Below are 23,606 nucleotides of genomic sequence, written 5' to 3'. Positions count from 1 at the left end.
AGCAGCGTGGTATCACCTCCTCTGCCCGGGTGGCCACTCGGGGGCTTAGCCCAGAGGCAAGCTTCAAAGGAGAAGCTGCCTTTGATGAGCCACCTGGCCCAACATCACTAAACAGGATGCCTTTTGTTGCCCTCAGGTAGCCACTCATCTAGGGTGGGCTACTTTGCTCCTCACAACCGAGAAAGGGTCATGTCATCTTGAAAAGGGCAAGAATGTGTCATTCTGGAATAGCCAGATTCCACACATCACAGGAACTTTGACAATAGGTAGGAGGGGACCCAGTGGCACACTGGCTAGTGACTTTCCTGGGATAAGTATGGCACCCCTGGCACCCTGACCCTCAGATCTGGCTGAATTTGTAAGAAGGACAAGAAGAAGACCACTTTGCACCCATTGGAAGCACACAAAGAAATGCTGCAATGTCGTAGTGACTGCACCTGCTGAACTTTGGGGTCGCAGAATTTGGACCCTGGTCTGCATGCTTTTCTTGGGGAAAAGCTGGTTCCCAGCCCCAGTCCAAAGTAGAGACTCCAAAGATCAGTTGGCTGGCTTCCCAGAATGGCACTGGGGACATCACAGCCAAAAGAGTTCAAGTCGCACCTCTGGTAGACACCACAGAAGTTTTGCCTCTGATAGACACCGGGCACCCCAGAGGACAATTCAGCGATAGCCAAAAGGTGGACCCTGTCTGCTGGACCCGTGATAGTTGGTTGTAACTGGATTTATCACCCAAGGTGGACACCAGCCTCCACCAAACATTTGCACTTTGACTGCTGCATTGCAAAAGCACAAAATCTGCATTGGCAGCCTTTAGAACCCTGCAAAAAGGACTTGGTGGGACACCGAAATCCATGGACAAAGTCGCCCCTACCCACCTGTAGACCGAGGACTCGACCGGTCTTCACACCTATGGAACGTACAGCATCAGAAGTATCCTTAACTCTACATCCCTCAGGATCAGGACCACTCCATTGTTGTCTATGGCGGTCATCCTGTATAGTTTGGATCTTGCTATAAAAAAACTCTGGTGGCCGGGTAACTGTCCAAAGTATCCTTTATGGCCCCCTAGACATTTCTTCTGTCTGACTTGGTCACCCAAATCGAGCCAGAGTTGTCAAACTAACTGGTTTAAACTTTTCAAAAGTTTCCAAACTTTTTATTGGCCAATGCTTATTTGCGGTTGATTTAAAAGTTATCTATTGCATCTAAAATCTGTATGTCCAGAAGTCTCTGGTGGATATTGATGATTGAGGTCTCTAAAAATGCATAAAAATAGGATCTATTTTTATATATTGGAATCTTGTTTCATTTGTGTTATGTAACTTTCTTGTTTCATTGTTTGGCATTGTTAAATGCTTTACACATTGTTCCTTTGCTAAGCCTTAATGCTCGCAACCACAGCTAACCAGGGCCGAGCTTAAGGTTAAGTAAACGTACCTGACTGGACCTAAGACAGTATTTGCGAGTGCACTGCATGGTAAGGCTACCCAGCCATATCATACAGTACACCCAGAACCTCACAAGGAGGTAATACTTGGACTACTTATAGGGAATCTTCTTTACTCCAGTTCTTCCTTAGTCATTCCATTACTTTTGACCCTCCCATCCCACCCTGTTCTTTCACCAGTCCCTTTTTCTCTGGGCGTAATATAAAACAGGAAGGAATTGGAGAATGGGTGAATTCATGAAAGTTTCTTTGACTTTCAGCAGCTTTGCAATTATGACTGTGAAGGGGCACGCACTATCAAGTAGTAAGTAATGAGTAAGTAATGAGATGAGAAAGGAAGAATCAGAGTAATGAAGGTTACTGGTAAGTAATCCAGTCATTACTGTCTCTCTTGCGATTTACCTGCGTGTGTGAAAAGAGTTGTAGCTGACAGAAATGTTGAGCTTGAGTACTTTATTTTCTTATCAATTTCATTGCACTTTTTCTAATTATAAGTCTTATGGGTCTCGCTTAAAAAAAGATTAATTTATGTTATGCTGTTTCAATTTGTTACTGTCACCTAGAAAGTTAACCACGTTTTTCAAACGTTGTTCATAAACGTGCTTATTTGTGAAATGTATGCCTTTTTAGTAGATTTAGCTAAATATACCTCTCTTTCTTATTTCCGGCTTGTTTTTTCTTCTTTTTCTTGGTATATCTATTACTGGAAGAGCAGCTGCAGTGTTTACTAGGCTACTGGCTAACCCCTTTCATATGTGAGCATCTGGCCTCTAAATCTAAACTATGTTCAACAATCGTTATACACCTTTTGATGTAATGATGCATAACTACACAATTTGTTCTTCTCAAACATCTTAATTTTTTGCAGGAATCTTCCATGTTTATAACAGATTAGACATGCAGCCATTACTCTCCATTTGTCACATATTGCAAAGTAATAGTATCCATCTTATGTGCATGGCTTCATTACAAAAATACATTTGACAGGACATCCGTGGATGTGGTGTAAGGACTACCAGGACAGGTGGATTTGAAGCTCTACATCACGGAGAACTAACAAATAAAATCCACATTTCAGAGCAAGAAATTAAACATTTGAAGAACAATCTCAGTGGAGCATTCTTCACTGGATATATTTTCAGTGTCCAAGTCTCAGGTCCATAGTCTAGTGGAATTAATTCGGATCGTCAATCTACTATGGAAGTTTGCACTCCATCATGGAGAAGCTGGCCATTGTAAATCCCTCATGCTGCACGGATATAATGAGAGAACAGAAAACACTAAAAGGAATGCATATTAGGGAAGGTTCCCCAGTGCACAACACCATTCTTTCCTTCCCTGTGTCTTATAACATTTATGGCATAAGATCCTCGCTAGTTGCTACCATCCCTGTGCCTTAAATAAAATGCCTTTGCACCTTCAGAGCGCTCTGTCCTCTTCACTGTCCTGCATGTAATATAAAGTTCATTTCAGACTCGACTGCTGTTATCCTACAAAGGTGAGAGTTGGAGATGGTAGACAACTACAGAACAGGTATCAAAGGTATTGCTCCTTTATCGTGAAAATGATAGAAAGACTAAGGGAGTCATTCTAACTCTGGCGGGCGGCGGAGGCCGCCCGCCAGAGTTCCCCCTCCAGAACACCGCTCCGCAGTCCGAAGACCGCCGCAGTGATTCTGTGTTTCCCGCTGGGCTGGCGGGCGACCGCCAGGAGGCCGCCCGCCAGCCCAGCGGGAAACCCCTTCCCACGAGGAAGCCGGCTCCGAATGGAGCCGGCGGAGTGGGAAGGGTGCGACGGGTGCAGTTGCACCCGTCGCGAATTTTAGTGTCTGCTAAGCAGACACTGAAATTCTTTGTGGGGCCCTCTTACGGGGGCCCCTGCAGTGCCCATGCCACTGGCATGGGCACTGCAGGGGCCCCCAGGGGCCCCACGATACCCCATACCGCCATCCTGTTCCTGGCGGCCGAACCGCCGCGGTCAGAATGCTTTGAGAGCACCGCCAGCCTGTTGGCGGTGCTCTCACGGTCGTTGACCCTGGCGGTCAATGACCGCCAGGGTCAGAATGACCCCCTAAATTATTCAAATTAAGGGTGTACTTCCTTATTTGGAAAAATTATAGAAAGACTGCCAAACCGGCCTGGAAAGAAATTGTATTTAGGGACAATGTTTCACCGTTCTATACTCTGGCACAGCGGCGGCTGCCGCAAATATCAAGGGGAGGGGATGGCGGGGGGATGGATGTGGGGGATATATAAGATTAACAAATTTACCTTTTGCCGTCACCTCCGCCTCCTGACGCGTTGCTCCTCTTCCCTCGATTTGGTGTCCCAGTGTTAGAAATTGTGTTTTTGGTTGACAGTCAGGTTACCCCCTGTCCAAGCAAGAAACCTCACTCTAGTCAGGGTAAGTCACACACAATCCAAATGATCCTGTGCCCACCCTCTGGTAGCTTGGCACTGAGCAGTCAGGCTTAACTTAGAAGGCAATGTGTAAGGTATTTGCAATAAATCATACAATAACACAATATAGCACCACAGAAATACACCACACAGGGGGTCATTCCGACCCCGGCGGGCGGCGGGCGCCACCCGCCGGGCGGAGACCGCCAGAAAACCGCACCGCGGTCAAATGACCGCGGCGGTCATTCTGACTTTCCCGCTGGGCGGGCGGGCTACCGCCAAAAGGCCGCCCGCCCAGCGGGAAAGCCCCAGCAACGATGAAGCCGGCTCCGAATGGAGCCGGGGGAGTTGCTGGTGTGCGACGGGTGCAGTGGCACCCGTCGCGATTTTCAGTGTCTGCTTTGCAGACACTGAAAATCTGAATGGGGCCCTGTTAGGGGGCCCCTGCAGTGCCCATGCCGGTGGCATGGGCACTGCAGGGGCCCCCAGGGGCCCCACGACACCCGTTCCCGCCAGCCTCTTCCTGGCGGTGTAAACCGCCAGGAACAGGCTGGCGGGAAGGGGGTCGGAATCCCCATGGAGGATTCCCTGGGGTAGGGGAAAACCGGCGGGAAACCGCCGGTTCCCCTTTTCTGACCGCGGCTTCACCGCCGCGGTCAGAATTGCCCCAGAAGCACCACCAGCCTGTTGGCGGTGCTTCCTCCGTCCCCGGCCCTGGCGGTCCATGACCGCCAGGGTCGGAATGAGGCCCACAGTGTTTAGAAAAATATATAATATTTATCTGGGTATTTGCAGGTCAAAACGATAAAAGATGCAATATGAAATTGTAGAGATATCACTGAAAAGTGATATAAAGGGCCTGATTACAACTTTGGAGGACGGTGTTAATCTGTCCCAAATGTGACGGATATACCACCTACCGTATTACGAGTTCCATAGGATATAATGGTCTCGTAATACGGTAGGTGGTATATCCGTCACATTTGGGACGGATTAACACCATCCTCCAAAGTTGTAATCAGGCCCAAAGGGCCTGATTCTGACTTGGGCGGGCGGCCGAGGCCGTCCGCCAAAGTCCCGCCGACAAATGACTGCACCGCGGTCAAAAGACCGCGGCGGCCATTCTTACATTTCCGCTGGGCCGACGGGTGCTCTCCAAAAGAGCGCCCGCCGGCCCAGCGGAAATGCCCCTGCAACGAGGATGCCGGCTCCGAATGGAGCCGGCGGAGTTGCAGGGGTGCGACGGGTGCAGTGGCACCCGTCGCGATTTTCACTGTCTGCTCAGCAGACAGTGAAAATCATGGTGGGGCCCTGTTAGGGGGCCCCTGCACTGCCCATGCCTGTGGCATGGGCAGTGCAGGGGCCCCCAGGGGCCCCACGACACCCGTTACCGCCAGGCTATTCCTGGCGGTGAAAACCGCCAGGAACAGGCTTTCGGTAAGGGGGTCGGAATCCCCATGGCGGCGCTGCCTGCAGCGCCGCCATGGGGATTCCCTGGGCCAGGGGAAAACCGGCGGGAAACCGCCGGTTCCTGCCCTCTGCCCTGGCGGTGTTACACCGCCAGGGTTAGAATGAGGGCCAAAGTGTCTTAAGTCTTTAAAAAGCAAACAAAGGGGTTTATTACAACTTTGGAGGAGGTGTTAATCCGTCCCAAAAGTGACGGTAAAGTGACGGATATACCACCAGCTGTATTACAAGTTCCATAGGATATAATGGACTCGTAATACGGCTGGTGGTATATCCGTCACTTTACCGTCACTTTTGGGACAGATTAACACCTCCTCCAAAGTTGTAATAACCCCCAAAGTCTCTTTCAAGCACAAAGTACCTGGTTTAAAGTGGAAAATCTCTGCAAAGGGCCGCAGAGGAGGAGATACATGGAAAAATTGTGTGCGCGTCGGTTTCGCCCCTTCACACACGGACTTGCGTCGTTATTTTTCACGCGGGAAAGTCGTGCGTCGTTTTCCGGCATGCGGACAGTCTCCTTCTGTGGTTCGCGGGATTACCAGATGTCCCGGGGTCTGTGCGTGGAATCCTAGGCTTGTGATTCGGCTGCGCGTCGTTCCGGTGGGCTGTGCGTGGAATCTCCCTCACGCCAGGCGTCGTGTCAATTTCCTCTCTGGAAGTCGGGCGGTGTTGTCCAGGCGAGGCCGTGCGTTGAAGTTCCGGTCACACCGCAGACGTCGCGTTGAGCGACGTCTTTCCGGATCGGCGTGCGGTGAATTTTTCGCCGCACAAGGCGTCCAGTTGAAAAAGAGAAGTATTTTTGGCCCTGAGACTTCAGGGAACAGGAGGCAAGCTCTATCCAAGCCCTTGGAGAGCACTTCTGCAGCAAAGCAAGAGTTCAGCAAGGCAGCAGGGCAACAGCAAGGCAGCAGTCCTTTGGAGAAGGCAGTCAGGTGAGTCCTTTAGGCAGCCAGGCAGTTCTTCTTGGCAGGATGCAGGTTCAGGTTTCTTCTCCAGCAAGTGTCTGAGGTGGTAGGGCAGAGGCCCTGTTTTATACCCAAATGTGCATTTGAAGTGGGGGAGACTTCAAACAGTGGCTAAGAAGTGCACCAGGTCCCCTTTCAGTTCAATCCTGTCTGCCAGGGTCCCAGTAGGGGGTGTGGCAGTCCTTTGTGTGAGAGCAGGCCATCCACCCTCCCAGCCCAGGAAGACCCATTCAAAATGCAGATGTATGCAAGTGAGACTGAGTACCCTGTGTTTGGGGTGTGTCTGAGTGAATGCACAAGAAGCTGTCAACTAAACCCAGCCAGATGTGGATTGTAAGGCACAGAAGGATATAAGTGCAAAGAAATGCTCACTTTCTAAAAGTGGCATTTCTAGAATAGTAATATTAAATCCAACTTCACCAGTCGGGCAGGATTTTATATTACCATTCTGGCCATACTAAATATGACCTTCCTACTCCTTAGATCAGTAGCTACCACTTAAAAAATGTATAAGGGGAGCCCCAATGTTAGCCTATGAAGGGAGCAGGCCTCACAGTAGTGTGAAAACGAATTTAGGAGTTTTACACTACCAGGACATGTAAACTACACAGGTACATGTCCTGCCTTTCACCCACACAACACCCTGCTCTAGGGTTTACCTAGGGCACACATTAGAGGTGACCTATATGTGGAGAAAGGGGAGGTTTAGGCTTGGCAAGTACTTTTAAATGCCAAGTCGAGGTGACAGTGAAACTGCACACACAGGCCTTGCAATGGCAGGCCTGAGACAAGGTAAAGGGGCTACTTAAATGGGTGGCACAACCAGTGCTGCAGGCCCACTAGTAGCATTTAATCTACAGGCCCTAGGCACATATAGTGCACATTACTAGGGACTTATAAGTAAATTAAATAGTCCAATCAGGTATGATCCAAGGTTATCATGTTTAAAGGGAGAGAGGATATGCACTTTAGCACTGGTTAGCAGTGGTAAAGTGCGCAGAGTCTAAAAGCCAGCAAAAACAGTGTCCAAAAAGTGGAGGGAGGCAGGCAAAAAGTGAGGGGTGACCACCCTAAGGCTGTGAGGTCTAACATGTGTCCACCCCAGCTGAAAGTGGGGAGAGCTACCCAACCTCCTGGGAGCTCTCATCGCTGAGGCAGAAGTATCTGGAGAGACCATCAGCATTGGCGTGGTCAACCCCTGGGCGATGCTCCACCGTAAAGTCCATCCCCTGTAGGGAAATGGACCTCAAGAGTTTTGGATTTTCACCCCTCATCTGCATGAGCCATCTGAGGGGCCTGGGGCCTGTGGTCTGTCTGAACCCGGAAGTGAGTCCCAAACAGGTATGGCCTCAGCTTCTTCAGTGCCAAGACCACAGCAAAAGCTTCTCTCTCAATAGCACTCCACCTCTGTTCCTGTGGTAATAGCCTTCTGCTAATAAAGACTACTGGTTGGTCTAGGCCCTCCTCGTTTAGCTGTGCTAGGACCGCCCCTATGCCATGCTTTGAAGCGTCTGTCTGCACGATAAATTCCTTGGAGTAGTCAGGGGCCTTGAGCACGGGGGCCGTGCACATGACTTCCTTCAGAGAGTCAAAGGCTTTCTGACAAGCCTCTGTCCAATTCACCAACATAGGTTGTTTCTTGGAAGTGAGTTCTGTCAAGGGTGACACAATGGTACCATAGCTCTTGACGAATCTGCGGTAGTATCCAGTGAGGCCTAAAAAGGCTCTCACCTCAGTCTGTGTTCTAGATGGTTGCCAGGCCTTGATAGTTTCAATCTTGGCCTGGTGCGGCTGCACCTTGCCACCGCCTACTAGGTGTCCCAAGTACACCACGGAACCCTGCCCAATCTGGCACTTACTAGCCTTGATGGTCAGGCCTGCCTGTTGCAGGGCCTGAAGCACCTCCTTGCTGGAACTGTAGACAGCTATGTCATCCAGGTAGGCTGCACAGAAGGCATCCTTGCCAGCTAGGACCCCGTTAACCAACCGTTGGAAAGTAGCGGGGGCATTTTTCAACCCAAATGGCATCACCCGGAACTGGTAATGGCCATCAGGTGTGGAAAATCTCTCTCTTTAGCCCCCTCAGTCAGGACGATCTGCCAGTACCCTGAAGTAAGATCAAATGTACTCAGGAACTTGGCAGCGCCTTGTCTGTCAACGAGCTCATCAGCTCGGGGGATGGGGTGAGCATCAGTCCGTGTGACTGAGTTGTGACCCCGGTAGTCCACACAGAACCTGAGTTCTGGCTTCGCACCTGGGGCAGTAGACTTAGGGACCAACACCACAGGGCTGGCCCAGGGACTACTGGATTTCTCAATAACCCTTAAAGCTAACATCTTGGAGACCTCCTCCTTGATGCTGGCCTTCACCTTATCCGATAACCTGTAAATGTTGTTCTTCACAGGGAACATGTTGTTGTCTACCCCTGCAGGACCCAAACGCCACGACACCGCCCAGGAGGGTCCAGAAATGTCCATTCCACCCCCAGAAGAGGCCCACAGTGATGACAGCAGCTCTGTCTCCCTGGACCCAGATGACCAGCCCGGCCCATCGGGGACCTCGGGACAGTCAGTTCCCCTCAGACAGCCACAGGCCACAGCAGACCTACCCCCCTCTGGGAACACCAGCACAGCACCCACCCAGCGGGCCCATGCCTCTGTCTCCAGGACACGTCAATCAGCGGTGTGTCCACCACTACAGGGCACCCAGGTTAACCCACCACCCCAACTGACCTGGGGGCAGTGGTAGTGGGCACACGGTCCAGGGGACAGAGGCCCAGGGAAACAGGGGAACTGGGAGGGCTGCTGTGCGACAGGGGGGGGGGACAGCCCAGGGAACCCACTCTCCACGAGGCCCTCTCCTCCATCATGGGAGCATACCACCTGTCCCAGGAGACGATGGCGACGGTCCTGGCCAGGTTCCAGGAGATCCAGGTACCTCAGGAGGAACAGTTTATGGGGTTCAGGGAAGAACTCAGAAACATCAGTTCCGCAATGGGCACCATCGTTGTGGCTCTCAATCAGATTGTCAGCACATTGCGGGACCATGTGGCACCACAAAGGGCCCCTGTCCCTAGCATGGACCAAGAACAGGCTACCACCTCCGCCGGCGCTAGTGGACAGGAGGCCCCGACACAAGAACAACAGGCCACCAGAACCCCACCCCCTGCAGAAGGAGAACCACCCCGCAAGCGGTGCCTGAGATCTAGGAAGAAGACAGAGTAGGATGCCAAGACCCCCGCCAGGAAAGGATACCCCCTGATTGTCATCCCACTGTCCCACATTGTCACCCTGTCCAACCTTAAACTGCCCCTGCTCCACCTTCCACAGGCATATGGACAATGCACCTGTGAGACTAAAAATCTGGACTCTGCCATGGACATTCCTCCACCATCACCCATCACCGAATTGCAACCATTTCCCAAAATGTTACACTTTAATAAACACACTTATTGCACAAAAATAATCTGGAGTCTGCCTGTATTTTTGCACAAATGTATTACACAGCACCGTGCCAAAATGTCCAGTTACATTGTGATGACAACATACCACTGTCACACAGCTGTAGTCCATAGGGAAACAAAGCAGAGGTCACGGAGTGGGGCCCACATCTCTGAAATTGGAAGGGAAAGTCACAACTCAGTCAACATACACTGGGGGGAAACTCAGACAGTAGAGAGGCAGGAGACTTTAATTAAATGTAAAATGCCGGTGTTGATTCTTACCTGTATGTCATTGAAAATACTGCAGTATTACTGAGTCCCTGTTGTCTGTGTCGTCCTCTTCGTCTATCTCCTCTTCACTCTCCGCAGGCTCCACAGCTGCCACAACACCACCATCTGGACCATCCTCCTGCAGGAAAGGCACCTGGCGTCGCAAAGCCATGTTGTGAAGCATACAGCAGGCCACGATGATATGGCACACCTTCTTTGGTGAGTACATTAGGGATCCACCTGTCATATGCAGGCACCTAAACCTGGCCTTCAGGAGGCCGAACGTCTGCTCGATCACCCTCCTAGTCCGCCCATGGGCCTCATTGTACCGTTTCTCTGCCCTTGTCCTGGGATTCCTCACTGGGGTCAGTAGCCAGGACAGGTTGGGGTAACCAGAGTCACCAATTAGCCACACACGGTGTCTCTGAAGTAGTTCCATCACGTAAGGGATGCTGCTATTTCGCATGATGTACGCGTCATGCACTGACCCAGGGAACTTGGCATTTACATGGGAGATGTACTGGTCAGCCAAACAGACCACCTGGACATTCATGGAATGATAACTTTTTCTGTTCCTGTACACCTGTTCACTCGTGCTGGGGGGGACCAAAGCAACATGTGTACCATCAATTGCACCAATGATGTTGGGAATATGTCCAAGCACATAGAAATCACCCTTCACTGTAGCCAAATCGCCCACCTCAGGGAAAACAATGTAGCTCCGCATGTATTTCAGCAGGGCAGACAACACTCTGGACAACACCTTGGAAAACATGGGCTGAGACATCTCCTGATGAAATGGCCACTGTTGTTTGAAATGACCCACTTGCCAAAAAATGGAGTACTGACAGCACCTGCACTAGAGGGGGGATCCCTGTGGGTTGGCGGATGGGTGACATCAGGTCTGGCTCCAGCTGGGCACACAGTTCCTGTATAGTGGCTCTGTCAAGCCTGTGTGTCAGTATGACATGTCTTTCTTCCATTGTCGACAGGTCCACCAGCGGTCTGTACACGGGAAGATTCCTCCATCTCCTCGCAAGTCCCAGCGGACGGTGCCTAGGAAGGACAACATGGAGCACAGAGTCAATCAACCCACAGGTACGTTCCCACAGCTTGCACAGTACACGATTCTCAATGCATTGAATGGCTTGTATGAGTGTTGATGCAAGGCCTAGGTATGTGTGACGCAGTAGATATTAAGATATGGGGGCCCTTGAAATGGCGGCTGCCTGACCTGTGAAGTGCGACAGTGGGATGTGAGGTCAATGCGCTGGCGTGGCACACCGTGGCGGTAGGCAGTCGAAGACCGCGGCGCAAAGCCGCATTGGTTAACATTGAACCCTATGGGTTTCAGGAGCCAATGAGGATGTGCGCCGGAGGTCGCGGTACGCACCACCGCGGTACGCACCGCGGCGGGCGTGACCGCCATTTTCTATCTGCTTAATCACTCGATACCTGATCATCCACAGGAGAGGACCTATACTGCAAGTGCTGCTGTGACCTCGGTCTGGAAGAGACAATGGCTGCTGCGACTGGGGAAAGGGCCACTGCCTTCACTTCTGAAGAATTGGAGAAACTCGTGGATGGGGTCCTCCCCCAGTATGCGCTACTCTACGGTCCTCCAGACCAACAGGTAAGTACACTGGGACCATGCTTTGTGGCCAATGCCTGGGTTGAGTGGGGTTAATGAAAGATGGTGGGGAGGGGAGCGAATGAGGCATGCATCAAACGAAAGATGAGAGCATGTGCCACATGGCAAGGGTGGGGATGGGGGGCCACTCACATCGAGCATGCAGAAGGTGATGTTTGTTTTTCTTTCTCCCCCTGCACATGTCACATAGGTCAGCGCCCATCAGAAAATCGACATTTGGCGTGCCATCGCCAAGGACGTCCGGACCCTGGGGGTCCACAACAGACGGGGCACCCACTGCCGGAAGAGGTGGGAGGACATCCGCCGCGGGAGCAGGAAGACCGCGGAGGCTCTGCTGGGGATGGCCTCCCAACGTAGGAGGGGTGCCAGTCGTACTTTGACCCCCCTGCTGTCCCGGATCCTGGCGGTGGCCTACCCCGATTTGGATGGGCGCGTGAGGACATCACAGCAGACACAAGGGGGTGAGTACAAGCACATTCTGCTGATTTTGCGCACATTGGAGGTGTCTGGGTGGGGGAGGAGGGCTGTGGGTATCCCTAGGCCAGGGCGTTTTCTGTAGGCTAGGCCCCTCCGTTAGGCATGGCCCTGTACCCCCGCCCCCCACCTCTGTAGGTTGCCTAGTACAGCTAATCATGGCCCTGTGTCACCTATGTGTGGAGTTGTCGTCCATAGGCTTGTAGGCCATGTCCCACGGATTGAGTAGTGTACCCCAAGTGCGCGGCGTAGTGCAGGGGGCTTCTGTGTCTGTCCTCTCCGCCAACGGTGTCGCCAATGCATGCACTCAACATGTCTTTGTTTCTCCACCCCCCCCTTTTTTTGTGGTCTTCCTGTTCATGTGTGCATTAGCATCATCAGGCGGAGGAGAAGTGGCATCGGAGCACGAGGGAGCTGAATCTCACATGGCCATGGAGGGCCATGCAACTGACTCTGATTTCACCAGTGAGACGGAGGGCGAGGGGAGCTCCACAGCGGGGACACGTGGTGACACCAGTGACACAGACACGTCCTCGGAAGGGAGCTCCCTTGTGGTGGTGCTACATCCGTGCCCACCGCAACAACAGGTACAGCCGCCACCCAGCGTGCCAGCTCCGCCCTCCCAGCAGCCCCTCAGCCTTCGCCCCGTGCCCGCTCACCCAGGAAGGTGGGCATCTCCTTCGCCCCAGGCACCTCAGGCCCTGCCCCAGTTACCCCTGCTGCCCTCAGTGAGGAGGTCATTGACCTCCTGAGGACGCTCATTGTTGGGCAGTCTACCCTTTTGAATGCCATCCAGGGTGTAGAAAGGGAGGTGCACCGGAGTAATGCATACCTGGAGGGCATTCATTCGGGTCAGGCTGCCCATCAGCGATCGTTCAACGCTTTGGCCTCAGCACTGACGGCAGCCATTGTCCCTGTCTCCTGGCTCCCTCCTCCAACTTCCTCAACCCAGTCCCACTCCCCTGTACCTCTGCCTATCCCAGACACACCATCAGACCAGCCTGCACACACCTCAACACCCAAGAGAAGCTCATCCAGACATAAGCACCACACATCACACAAGCATTCACACAAGCAATATCCACATGCAGACATGCCAACAGCCACTGCCTCCTCTGTGTCCCCCTCCTCCTCGTCTCCCTCCTCCCTCCCTGTGACGTCTCCACTCACACTTGCATGCACAACATCTTCAGCCACTACGTCCATCACCAGCACACCCACCAGAACACTCCGCACACGTGCAGTCACCACCCCCACTACCATTTACACGTCCCCTGTGTCCTCTCCCAGTGTGTCTGTCACCCCCTCTTCCAAACCACACAAACGCAGGCAGCCAACCACCCAACAGCCATCCACCTCACGACAGCCTCCAGCACAAGCACCTGCACCCAAAGACACCAGACTTCACTCTCCTACAACCACATCCTCTTCCTCCACTCCCATACCCACTACAACTACCCGTCCCTGTCTTACTAAATTGATTTTCCTTTCCAACCTTGACCTCTTTCCATCAACTGACCACCCCCTCCATCTCATAAGGCTCCAATCAGCACCTCAGCCCCCACAAAACCTGGACCTACTAAGAAAATAGTCCAAGGATTTTGGAGTCCACCACCTTCAAGCCCAGCTACTTCGGCTGGGAGTAAAGAGACGGCCAGCCCACCCCCTGCAAAAAAAGCAAAGAAAGCCAGTGCCCGGCGCGAGAGGCCAAAGACAGCAGGCTCCACAAGCACTACCCTGGCACCGTCAGGGAGTGGGGTGCCACCTGGCACACCGGCAAAGGGAGGAAAGGGCCACAGACGAGCAGGGAAGGGTGGCAAGGGCAGCACGCCCGACAAGTCCGGCAGCAGGCGAGCTGCCCAGGAGGGCCCCGCCAGCCCCAGCCCAGCTGCCCAGGAGGGCCCGCCAGCCCCAGCCAAGCTGCCCAGGAGGGCCCCGCCAGCCCCAGCCAAGCTGCCCAGGAGGGCCCCGCCAGCCCCAGACAAGCTGCCCAGGAGGACCCCGCCAGCCCCCGCCAAGCTGCACAGGAGGGCCCCGCCAGCCACAGCCCAGCTGGGCAATGAAGGAGCGCCAGCCACAGCCCAGCTGGGCAATGAAGGAGCGCCAACTCAAGCAACGCTGAACATGGCAAGGACTGCCAAGGCAAGCACCGCTGAACAGGGCACCGCCATCTCAAGCACCGCTGAACAGGGCACCGTCATCTCAAGAACTGCTGAAGAGGGCCCTTCAAGTCAAGAACCGCTGAACAGGGCCCTTCAAGTCAAGAACCGCTGAACAGGGCCCTTCAAGTCAAGAACCGCTGAACAGAGCCCTTCAAGTCAAGAACCGCTCCACAGGGCACCGCCGTCTCAAGCACCGCTCCGCTGGGCCCTTCAACTCAAGCACCGCTCCGCTGGGCCCTCCATCTCAAGCACCGCTGAACTGGGCCCTTCATCTCAAGCACCGCTCCGCTGGGCCCTTCAACTCAAGCACCGCTCCGCTGGGCCCTTCATCTCAAGCACCGCTGAACTGGGCCCTTCATCTCAAGCACCGCTCCGCTGGGCCCTTCAACTCAAGCACCGCTCCGCTGGGCCCTTCATCTCAAGCACCGCTGAACTGGGCCCTTCATCTCAAGCACCGCTCCGCTGGGCCCTTCAACTCAAGCACCGCTCCGCTGGGCCCTTCAACTCAAGCACCGCTCCGCTGGGCACCGCCGTCTCAAGCACCGCCCCGCTGGGCACCGCCGTCTCAAGCACCGCTCCGCTGGGCCCTTCAACTCAAGCACCGCTCCGCTGGGCCCTTCATCTCAAGCACCGCTGAACTGGGCCCTTCATCTCAAGCACCGCTCCGCTGGGCCCTTCAACTCAAGCACCGCTCCGCTGGGCCCTTCAACTCAAGCAACACTCCGCTGGGCACCGCCGTCTCAAGCACCGCCCCGCTGGGCCCTTCAACTCAAGCACCGCTCCGCTGGGCACCGCCGTGTCAAGCACCGCTGGCCCATTGGCAGAAGGAGCAGGCCCGCAACTGTGTCGGGCAGGGCTGCACGAAGCACTCTGGGCACCATGCCTCCTCCAGAACCAGTGGAGTCTGTAATCCACTTGTGAGACTGTGGCTTTGCACTCCCCAGGATGGCACAGTGGGCAATCCACCCACTGTAGAGACTTGTGAGACTGTGGCTTTGCACTCCCCAGGATGGCACAGTGGGCAATCCACCCACTGTAGAGACTTGTGAGACTGTGGCTTTGCACTCCCCAGGATGGCACAGTGGGCAACCCACCCACTGTAGAGACTTGTGAGACTGTGGCTTTGCACTCCCCAGGATGGCACAGTGGGCAATCCACCCACTGTAGAGACTTGTGAGACTGTGGCTTTGCACTCCCCAGGATGGCACAGTGGGCAATCCACCCACTGTAGAGACTTGTGAGACTGTTGCTTTGCACTCCCCAGGATTGAACAGTGGCCAGGGAGGCCCCTCGTGGATCTGGCGTCGTGGACTCATCTGGCTGAGGTGCCCCCCCTTCCCTTCCCCCTGAGGTGCCTGTAGTTTTGCTATCTGATGCCCCTGCAGTGTTCTCTCCATTGGAGCCGGGTATCGTGTGTGGGCTTTGCCCATGTGTTTAGGCCCATTGGCCCACGAACAATGGCTGATACCCAATTTGGACTGGACAATTTACATATGTATATATAGTTAGAGATGTTTGATATATTTTTTTACTTATCCGTACAATATACTTCAAATTTCAGGATCATTTATTTTTGTCTTTGCATTCTTCCGGGGGGTTTGGGGGTGTCACTCTGAGTTGTTGCTCTGCATTGATGTGTATGTAGTTGTGGGTGAGGGTGGGTGTGTCGCGTATGTGTGTCCCCGTAATGTTTTGCCTCCCCCCTCCCCTGTGTCGTAGGTGCAGTACTCACCGTTGTCTTCTGCGGCGGCGTTCGTGCTCCTGGTAGAGGAGCAGGAAGACAATAGCTGGTAGGATGTGTAGTTCGGGTTCCATGCTGTCCAGATTCCTCGTGGAGTGTGTAGAGGTGAGCGTTTTCCGTTCGTAATGTCTGTTTCCGCCGTGTTTTTATCGGTGGGGCTACCGCACCGGAAAAGGTGGTGGATTGGTGGGTTGTGATAGGGTGGGCGGTGCATTGTCTCCCACCTGTCTGTTGGCGGTCACCGCCGCGCTGTTTGTTTGTCCCGCCGTGGCGGTCGGAGTGTTAAAGTGGCGGTCTCTGTTGGCGGTTCCCGCCAGGGTCAGAATTCCATTTTTTTTACTGCCCGCCTGTTGGCGGGTTGGCCTCCGCTTTAACACCGACTGCCAGGGTTGGAATGACCCCCAAAGTGTCTTAAGTCTTTAAAAAGCCCGCCGCCCGCCAAGTGGGAACCGCCAGAAGACCGTACCGCGGTCAAAAGAAGGCCGCCCGCCCGCCCAGCGGGAAACCCCCTTCCACGGGGATGCCGGCTCCGAATGGAGCCGGCGGAGTGGAAAGGGTGCGACGGGTGCAGTTGCACCCGTCGCGATTTTCAGTGTCTGCTATGCAGACACTGAAAATCTTTGTGGGGCCCTGTTAGGGGGCCCCTGCAGTGCCCATGCCATTGGCATGGGCACTGCAGGGGCCCCCAGGGGCCCCACGACACCCGTTCCCGCCAGCCAGGTTCTGGCGGTCACAACCTGCAGCTCCGCCATGGAGGATTCTTCAGGCCAGGGGTTTCCCTTTTCTGACCGCGGCTTTACCGCCGCGGTCAGAATTGGCCTGGATGCACCGCCAGCCTGTTGGCGGTGCATCCGCGGTCCCCGGCCCTGGCGGTCTATGACCGCCAGGGTCGGAATGACCCCCAAAGTCTCTTTCAAGCACCTGGTTTAAAGTGGAAAATCTCCGCAAAGGGCCGCAGAGGAGGAGATACGTGGAAAAATGGTGTGTGCTTAGGTTTCGCACCTTCACACACGGACTTGCATTGTTATTTTTCGCGCGGGGAAGTCGTGCGTCGTTTTCCGGCACGCGGACAGTCTCTTTCTGTGGTTCGCGGGTTTACCAGATGTCCCAGGGTCTGTGCGTGGAATCCTAGGCTTGTTATCCGGCTGCGCGTTGTTCCGGTGGGCTGTGCGTGGAATCTTCTCCCTCACTGCAGGTGTCACGTCGATTTCCTCTCTGGAAGTCGGGTGGCGTTGTCCAGGCGAGGCCGTGCGTCGAAGCTCCGGTCGCACCGCAGGTGTCGCGTCAGATGGCTTCTTTCCAGATCGGCGTGCGGTGAATTTTTCACCGCGGAGCAAGCTGTGCATCGAATTGTTTGGCGCACAAGGCGTCCAGTTGAAAAAGAGAAGACTTTTTGGTCCTGAGACTTCAGGGAACAGGAGGCAAGCTCTATCCAAGCCCTTGGAGAGCACTTCTGCAGCAAGGCAAGAGTTCAGCAAGGCAGCAGGGCAACAGCAAGGCAGCAGTCCTTTGTAGAAAGCAGTCAGGTGAGTCCTTTAGGCAGCCAGGCAGTTCTTCTTGGCAGGATGCAGGTTCTGGTTCAGGTTTCTTCTCCAGCAAGTGTCTGAGGTGGTAGGGCAGAGGCCCTGTTTTATACCCAAATGTGCCTTTGAAGTGGGGGAGACTTCAAAGAGTGGCTAATTAGTGCACCAGGTCCCCTTTCAGTTCAATCCTGTCTGCCAGGGTCCCAGAAGGGGGTGTGGCAGTCCTTTGTGTGAGAGCAGGCCCTCCACCCTCCCAGCCCAGGAAGACCCATTCAAAATGCAGATGTATGCAAGTGAGGCTGAGTACCCTGTGTTTGGTGTGTGTCTGAGTGAATGCACAAGGAGCTGTCAACTAAACCCAGCCAGACGTGGATTGTAAGGCACAGAAGGATTTAAGTGCAAAGAAATGCTCAATTTCTAAAAGTGGCATTTCTAGAATAGTAATATTAAATCCAAATTCACCAGTTTTTGCAGGATTTTATATTACCATTCTGGCCATACTAAATATGACCTTCCTACTCCTTTCAGATCAGTAGCTACCACTTAAAAAATGTACGAGGGCAGCCCCAATATTAGCCTATGAAGGGAGCAGGCCTCACAGTAGTGTGAAAACGAATTTAGGAGTTTTACACTACCAGGACATGTAAACTACACAGGTACATGTCCTGCCTTTCACCCACACAGCACCCTGCTCAAGGGTTTACCTAGGGCACACATTAGAGGTGACTTATATGTGGAGAAAGGGGAGGTTTAGGCTTGGCAAGTACTTTTAAATGCCAAGTCGAGGTGACAGTGAAACTGCACACACAGGCCTTGCAATGGCAGGCCTGAGACAAGGTAAAGGGGCTACTTAAGTGGGTGGCACAACCAGTGCTGCAGGCCCACTAGTAGCATTTAATCTACAGGCCCTAGGCACATATAGTGCGCATTACTAGGGACTTATAAGTAAATGAAGTAGTCCAATCAGGTATGATCCAAGGTTATCATGTTTAAAGGGAGAGAGGATATGCACTTTAGCACTGGTTAGCAGTGGTAAAGTGCGCAGAGTCTAAAAGCCAGCAAAAACAGTGTCCAAAAAGTGGAGGGAGGCAGGCAAAAAGTTAGGGGTGACCACCCTAAGGCTGTCAGGTCTAACACCCAGCATTCACTTGGACACCAGCACAGGTTCTGCAGCAATCCTGGTGCTGCTTTCATGCTAATCCTAGCATGAAGGCAGTGTCAGGATTGATCTGAGTAGCTTGGATTGCCACTCAGAAACAACTCTGGGGTCTGTGCAGTTTCTCTAGCCCGGTTTATTCAACACAGCCAGGTTGGAGAAACCTAAGTGCGCAGGTGTGTTTGCTCGGCCTGAGACGGCCAGCCAAACACACATGTGCACTTAGGAGCACAGTCTCCTCCTCCCACCTCCTGTGGCCCAGCCCGCCCCATCCCTTCACACGCTGCTGGCTGAGCAAGCAGCTGAAAGATAAAACATATAAAGAATTTTTTTTTATCTGTCAGCTCCTGGCTTAGCCGGTGGGGGGAGAGGGGGTGACGCTCCTCCCCCATTGTGAAGGAGCAACCCCTGCACTGGTACCTCATTTACAAACTGCTTTGGTTAAAATAAGGTGTACATTCCACAAGGCAGTTTACACTGAGCCCGATCCTCAGACAGAGTTTGGCCATACCAGCAAGTTCTTTGTCCGCCACTGACAAAGTCATTACTGTTGGAAATCAAAGGGAGAGAAACAACAAACTCATCTTATCTTATAATCTAATTTCTCTGCATTTCTCCCATTGGCTAGTAATCACTACCTTCTCAGGGTACTTCCTAGGCATACACATGGCCCCCCCTGACACCCAGACCTCAAATCAGATTTGGATTGGATAGAGGACTGAAGAAGGACTGTCCTGCTGTTCACTGACTTGGCAAAGAGGGGCTGCACTAAAGACTGGACTGCACCTGCTGATTTTGGGCTAACAAAGAGAGGACTGTGCCTGTGGTGCATGGCCCATTGAAAAGTGGCTCCCGATCCCTAGACAGAAAAAGTGAACTCCAAGAGTCAGTTGGGTGACTTACTGTTCCAACACCAGGTGCACAAAACCCAAACAAGCCTACTTTGGTCAGTCATAGCCCAATCAACTGATCACAAATGTGCAGCCTAGACAACCAAGATCAGAAGCTGAAACATTGCACCCAAGTCTGCCAGACCTGGGAGAGCCGTTGGAGTGCAGTTTGGTTGCCCAAGATGGACACTAGCCTTCACCAAGGGGAACTGTTGTTTTTGCTGTGACCAGAGACCCATAGTCCAGTGGCAAATGGACTTTTGTTGGACCCAAGAGGACTTTTAGGGACATCCATCCCTATGGCAAAAGTCACCTCACCTGGTCAGTGGACCAAGTAGTAACCCCCAGGAAGACCCCTAGTGACCATACAGCATCTTCAGCATCTTCCAGCATCTTCACCATCCTTAATCCTTTGTATCAGATTCACTCTTTTGAAGCTTTTGGGGGCTTGCCTATATAGCCTGGAACTGGCCTTGAGACTGCTTTGGTGCCTAGGTACCTGTCCTACTACTCCTCATTAGACCCCCCCTTACCGTCTTTGTCAGTTTTGGTCCAAACTGAGGTGGCATTGTGTGCAAAATTATGATGGATTTCGAAGCAGCCCAAGTGATTACCAGTGGCTGAGAATAATTCAAGCATTCCATTCTTCACTACTTTGCATAGATATTGTGTGCCCTAAGTGAGAAAGGTATGCCCAGACATGGATCCCATTCACACTGTCACTAGAACCAAGCAGCACCCAGCTGATGAGCCCTTAACTAGGGTGAAACCGGTCCAGGGTTGCTTGTGTTCCAATTCATTGAGGTCTATTGGAGCAGGATCAAGACTGACTTGCATATAGTTGGGTCCAAACTGAGGTGACAAAATGTACAATATAACCATGGATTGGGAAGCAGCCTGAGTGATTACCAGTGGTTGAGATTAAACCAAGCATTCAATCCATCACTGTTTTGTATACTTGATAGGTCTCCCAAATTGAGATGGGTATGCCCAGACGTGGGTCCCATGCACACTGTGTGACTGGATCCAAGCTGTACCTGGCTGATAAGCCTAAAACTAGGGCAAAACCGGTCCCGGGGTGTGTGTGTTCTTATTCAGGGAGAATAGGGCTTGGTAGTTCCACCTGGACTGCTCCTATTGGAGGGTGAAGACTGATTTTGGTATAGCTGGGTCAAAACTGAGGTGGCATGATATGCAAAATAACGATGGACTTGGAAGCAGCCCCAAGTGATTATCAGTGGCTGAAACTAATTCAAGCATCCATCTGTCACTGTTTTGTATACTTATCTCACAGCTTTACATGCATACTACTGGGAAAATCTTTGAATTGGAATAAAAATGTAAAAATATGCTCAGTGTTATAAATATCTGCCTGAACATTTATGTTTATTTTTCACAAGCAGGGGCCTCTGTTTTGTATCTGTGAAGTGCACTAACACACCTGTGCTATGTTCTTGCCACATACAATAACAAAAATGAAACTACTAAATCAGACCTCAATGATGAACTTTCAACTTTCAAAGACTATGGGCCTCATTATGACTCTGGCGGTCATGAGACTGCCAGGGCCGTGGTGGAGGTCGGACCGCCGTCAAAGCAGTGGTGCAGACTCCTCATTCTGTGGTGAACTCGTAATATGGCTGGTGGTGTTCTGGCCGCACTGTTGGTCAAGTGGCGGTACGAGTTTGTCAGGTGGCCTCTGCCGCCCGCCAAACTCGTAATGAGGGCCTATGTTTTATCGAAAAGAGAACCTATCACACACAAATGTTTGTAAAAAAAACGATACCTAAAGTATATTCCACTATTGATCTGAGACAAATGTTCATTACAGAGAATGTGAATATACAATGCACCTTCGTCAGGTCGGCAGGTTGATCTGAAATTCTTTGAATGCAAAAAGTTTCAAAGCCACAGCAGCAGGGTCCAGATCGGGTCCAATTGGAACTGGCTAGCTGGGCAGTTGCAGAAAATGCCTCTTGTAGCTTGTTTGGTCCCTTTGGCTTGAACAGGAGGTCATCCTTATGACCCTTGGAATCCAATTCTTTGTCCTGGTAACAAGAGGGAGAGCAGGTCCAGTTATACAGGCTCTTCTCAGGTCACAGATAGTAGGTCTAATCCTCTTCTGTTTTTTCACAGGAGCAGAAGGTGCCCTGAGGAAGGCACTGTGGATCCCACCTTTATACCTGACATCAATCTGTGGGTGGGGGCACTCTTGGCCACTCCCTAGCCAATGCGGTAAAAGTTCCCAGGGATGACCCTGCCCACTGTTGCAACATTTCTTGGGTGTCCTACTTCAAACAATCCCACAGTGACCCTCTCTATCTAAAACCAAGATTTCTGGCATTAGCCCTTGCGCGAGTGACTAATGGCCCTTCACTGGCCAATGCGTAAAAAGTTACCAGGAGTAAACCTACTCACTATTGAAACAGTTCCTGTGTGCCCCACTGCAGATAATCCCACAGGGCCCTTCTCTAACTAAACTAAAAATGAAAGAATTGTTCATCCCCTCTACAGAGCTCCTGTGCCGACTCTAGAGATGTGACAGGATAATGAGTAACCTCTCTTCTGTAGTCTCTCAAAAACTAGTTCTGTGGGCAACTCATCTCCCATTGGGATTGGAGCCTGGCTAACTAGAGAGACCAAGGACTGGGCATCCCCAGGTATTAGTTACATCTGTCTGTGACAGGGAGGCCTCTTTGAAATTACGTATGGGCATACTTAGGGGTGACTTATTAATATTTAAAAGGAAGGTTTCAGTCTATCAATAGAAGTTATTTTTCACAGGTCACATTTGCAGTTGAAACCTGCAAAGTCAGAATACACATGGCAGGCTTGCAGTCATGTTTGCACTGTCACTGTGTGTGTGTGGAAGAGGGCACGAGTGCTGCAGCCCACTGTTGGCATTCATCTTACAGGCCCTGTGTACACTTCTGTACCATATGGTAGGGACTTATAGGTAAATTAATTTTGCCGATAAGGGATATGCCAGTTCATTATGTTGAAAGCATAAGCACCTTACCTTTGGGTAGCAAGAGTAAAGTGCACAAAGTTCAGCCAGCAAAAACAGTCAAGGGAAAACTGTGTGGGCATACCATGCAAACAATGGTCATTTCCAACAAGCCCCATCTCTCTGTGGCTACAGGCGGAACCACAAGATTCAGTATGCAGGTAAGTAGAGTAATCTGGGGACCTGCTCCGGATCAGTGGGCTACCTGGACACGGCCGTGGGCTTCAGGTGCAGAGTGAGCAGGACTTGTGGACCAGGGGCAGTTGTGGAGTCCTTTGTTGGAGTTTCTTTGTGGACAGGGCTGCTGTCCTTAGGAAACCTTGGTCCCCGGTGGGTATGCAGTCCACTTGGGGTTTTGAAGAAGTCGCTGGTCCTGCAGCATGTGTCATCTTTTTGTAGCAGGGGCTTCAGAAGCTGTAGACAGACAGGTAGGGCTGGGGCCAAATCAGTTGGTGCCTGCAGTCTTCTCTGCTGGGGGTCAGCTTAGCAGTCCTTTTTCTTTCTTCTTGTCATCTTTTTGAGGTTGCCAGGAATCTGATGAGCTAGGTTCAGGGGAGCCCTTAAATCCTGGATTAAGGGGCGTTACAGGGGTCAAAGTGCAGTAGCTAATGGCTACTGTCCCTGAGGGTGACTACACCATTCTGGAGTCGTCTCCCTTTGTGGAGGAGGGCACAGACCTAAGTCTATTGGTCACTGTCCTCCAAACCAAGATGGAGGATTCTGCAGGGAGGTGGTCGCTTCAGCTCTGGAAACCTTAGGGGTGGTCCTAGCTGAAGTGGTCACTCCTCCTTGTTTTTCTTAATTTTCCCACTGGACGTGCCACCAAACGTGTGGCTTTGTCTGGGGGGTGGGCATCTCTACTAGCTAGAGTGCCCTAGTGCACTGTAACAGGAGGCCTGAGCCTTTGAGGCTCACCGCCAGCTGTTACAGTTTCTGCAGGGGGATAAGTGTGAAGCACCTCAACCCAGTGCAGGCTTTGTATCTGGCCTCAGAGAGCACAAAGGCTCTCACC

The sequence above is a fragment of the Pleurodeles waltl genome, chromosome 5 (genome assembly GCF_031143425.1).
Source record: "Pleurodeles waltl isolate 20211129_DDA chromosome 5, aPleWal1.hap1.20221129, whole genome shotgun sequence".
In the NCBI taxonomy this organism is placed as follows: domain Eukaryota; kingdom Metazoa; phylum Chordata; class Amphibia; order Caudata; family Salamandridae; genus Pleurodeles; species Pleurodeles waltl.
Note: the sequence above shows the minus strand (reverse complement) of the source record.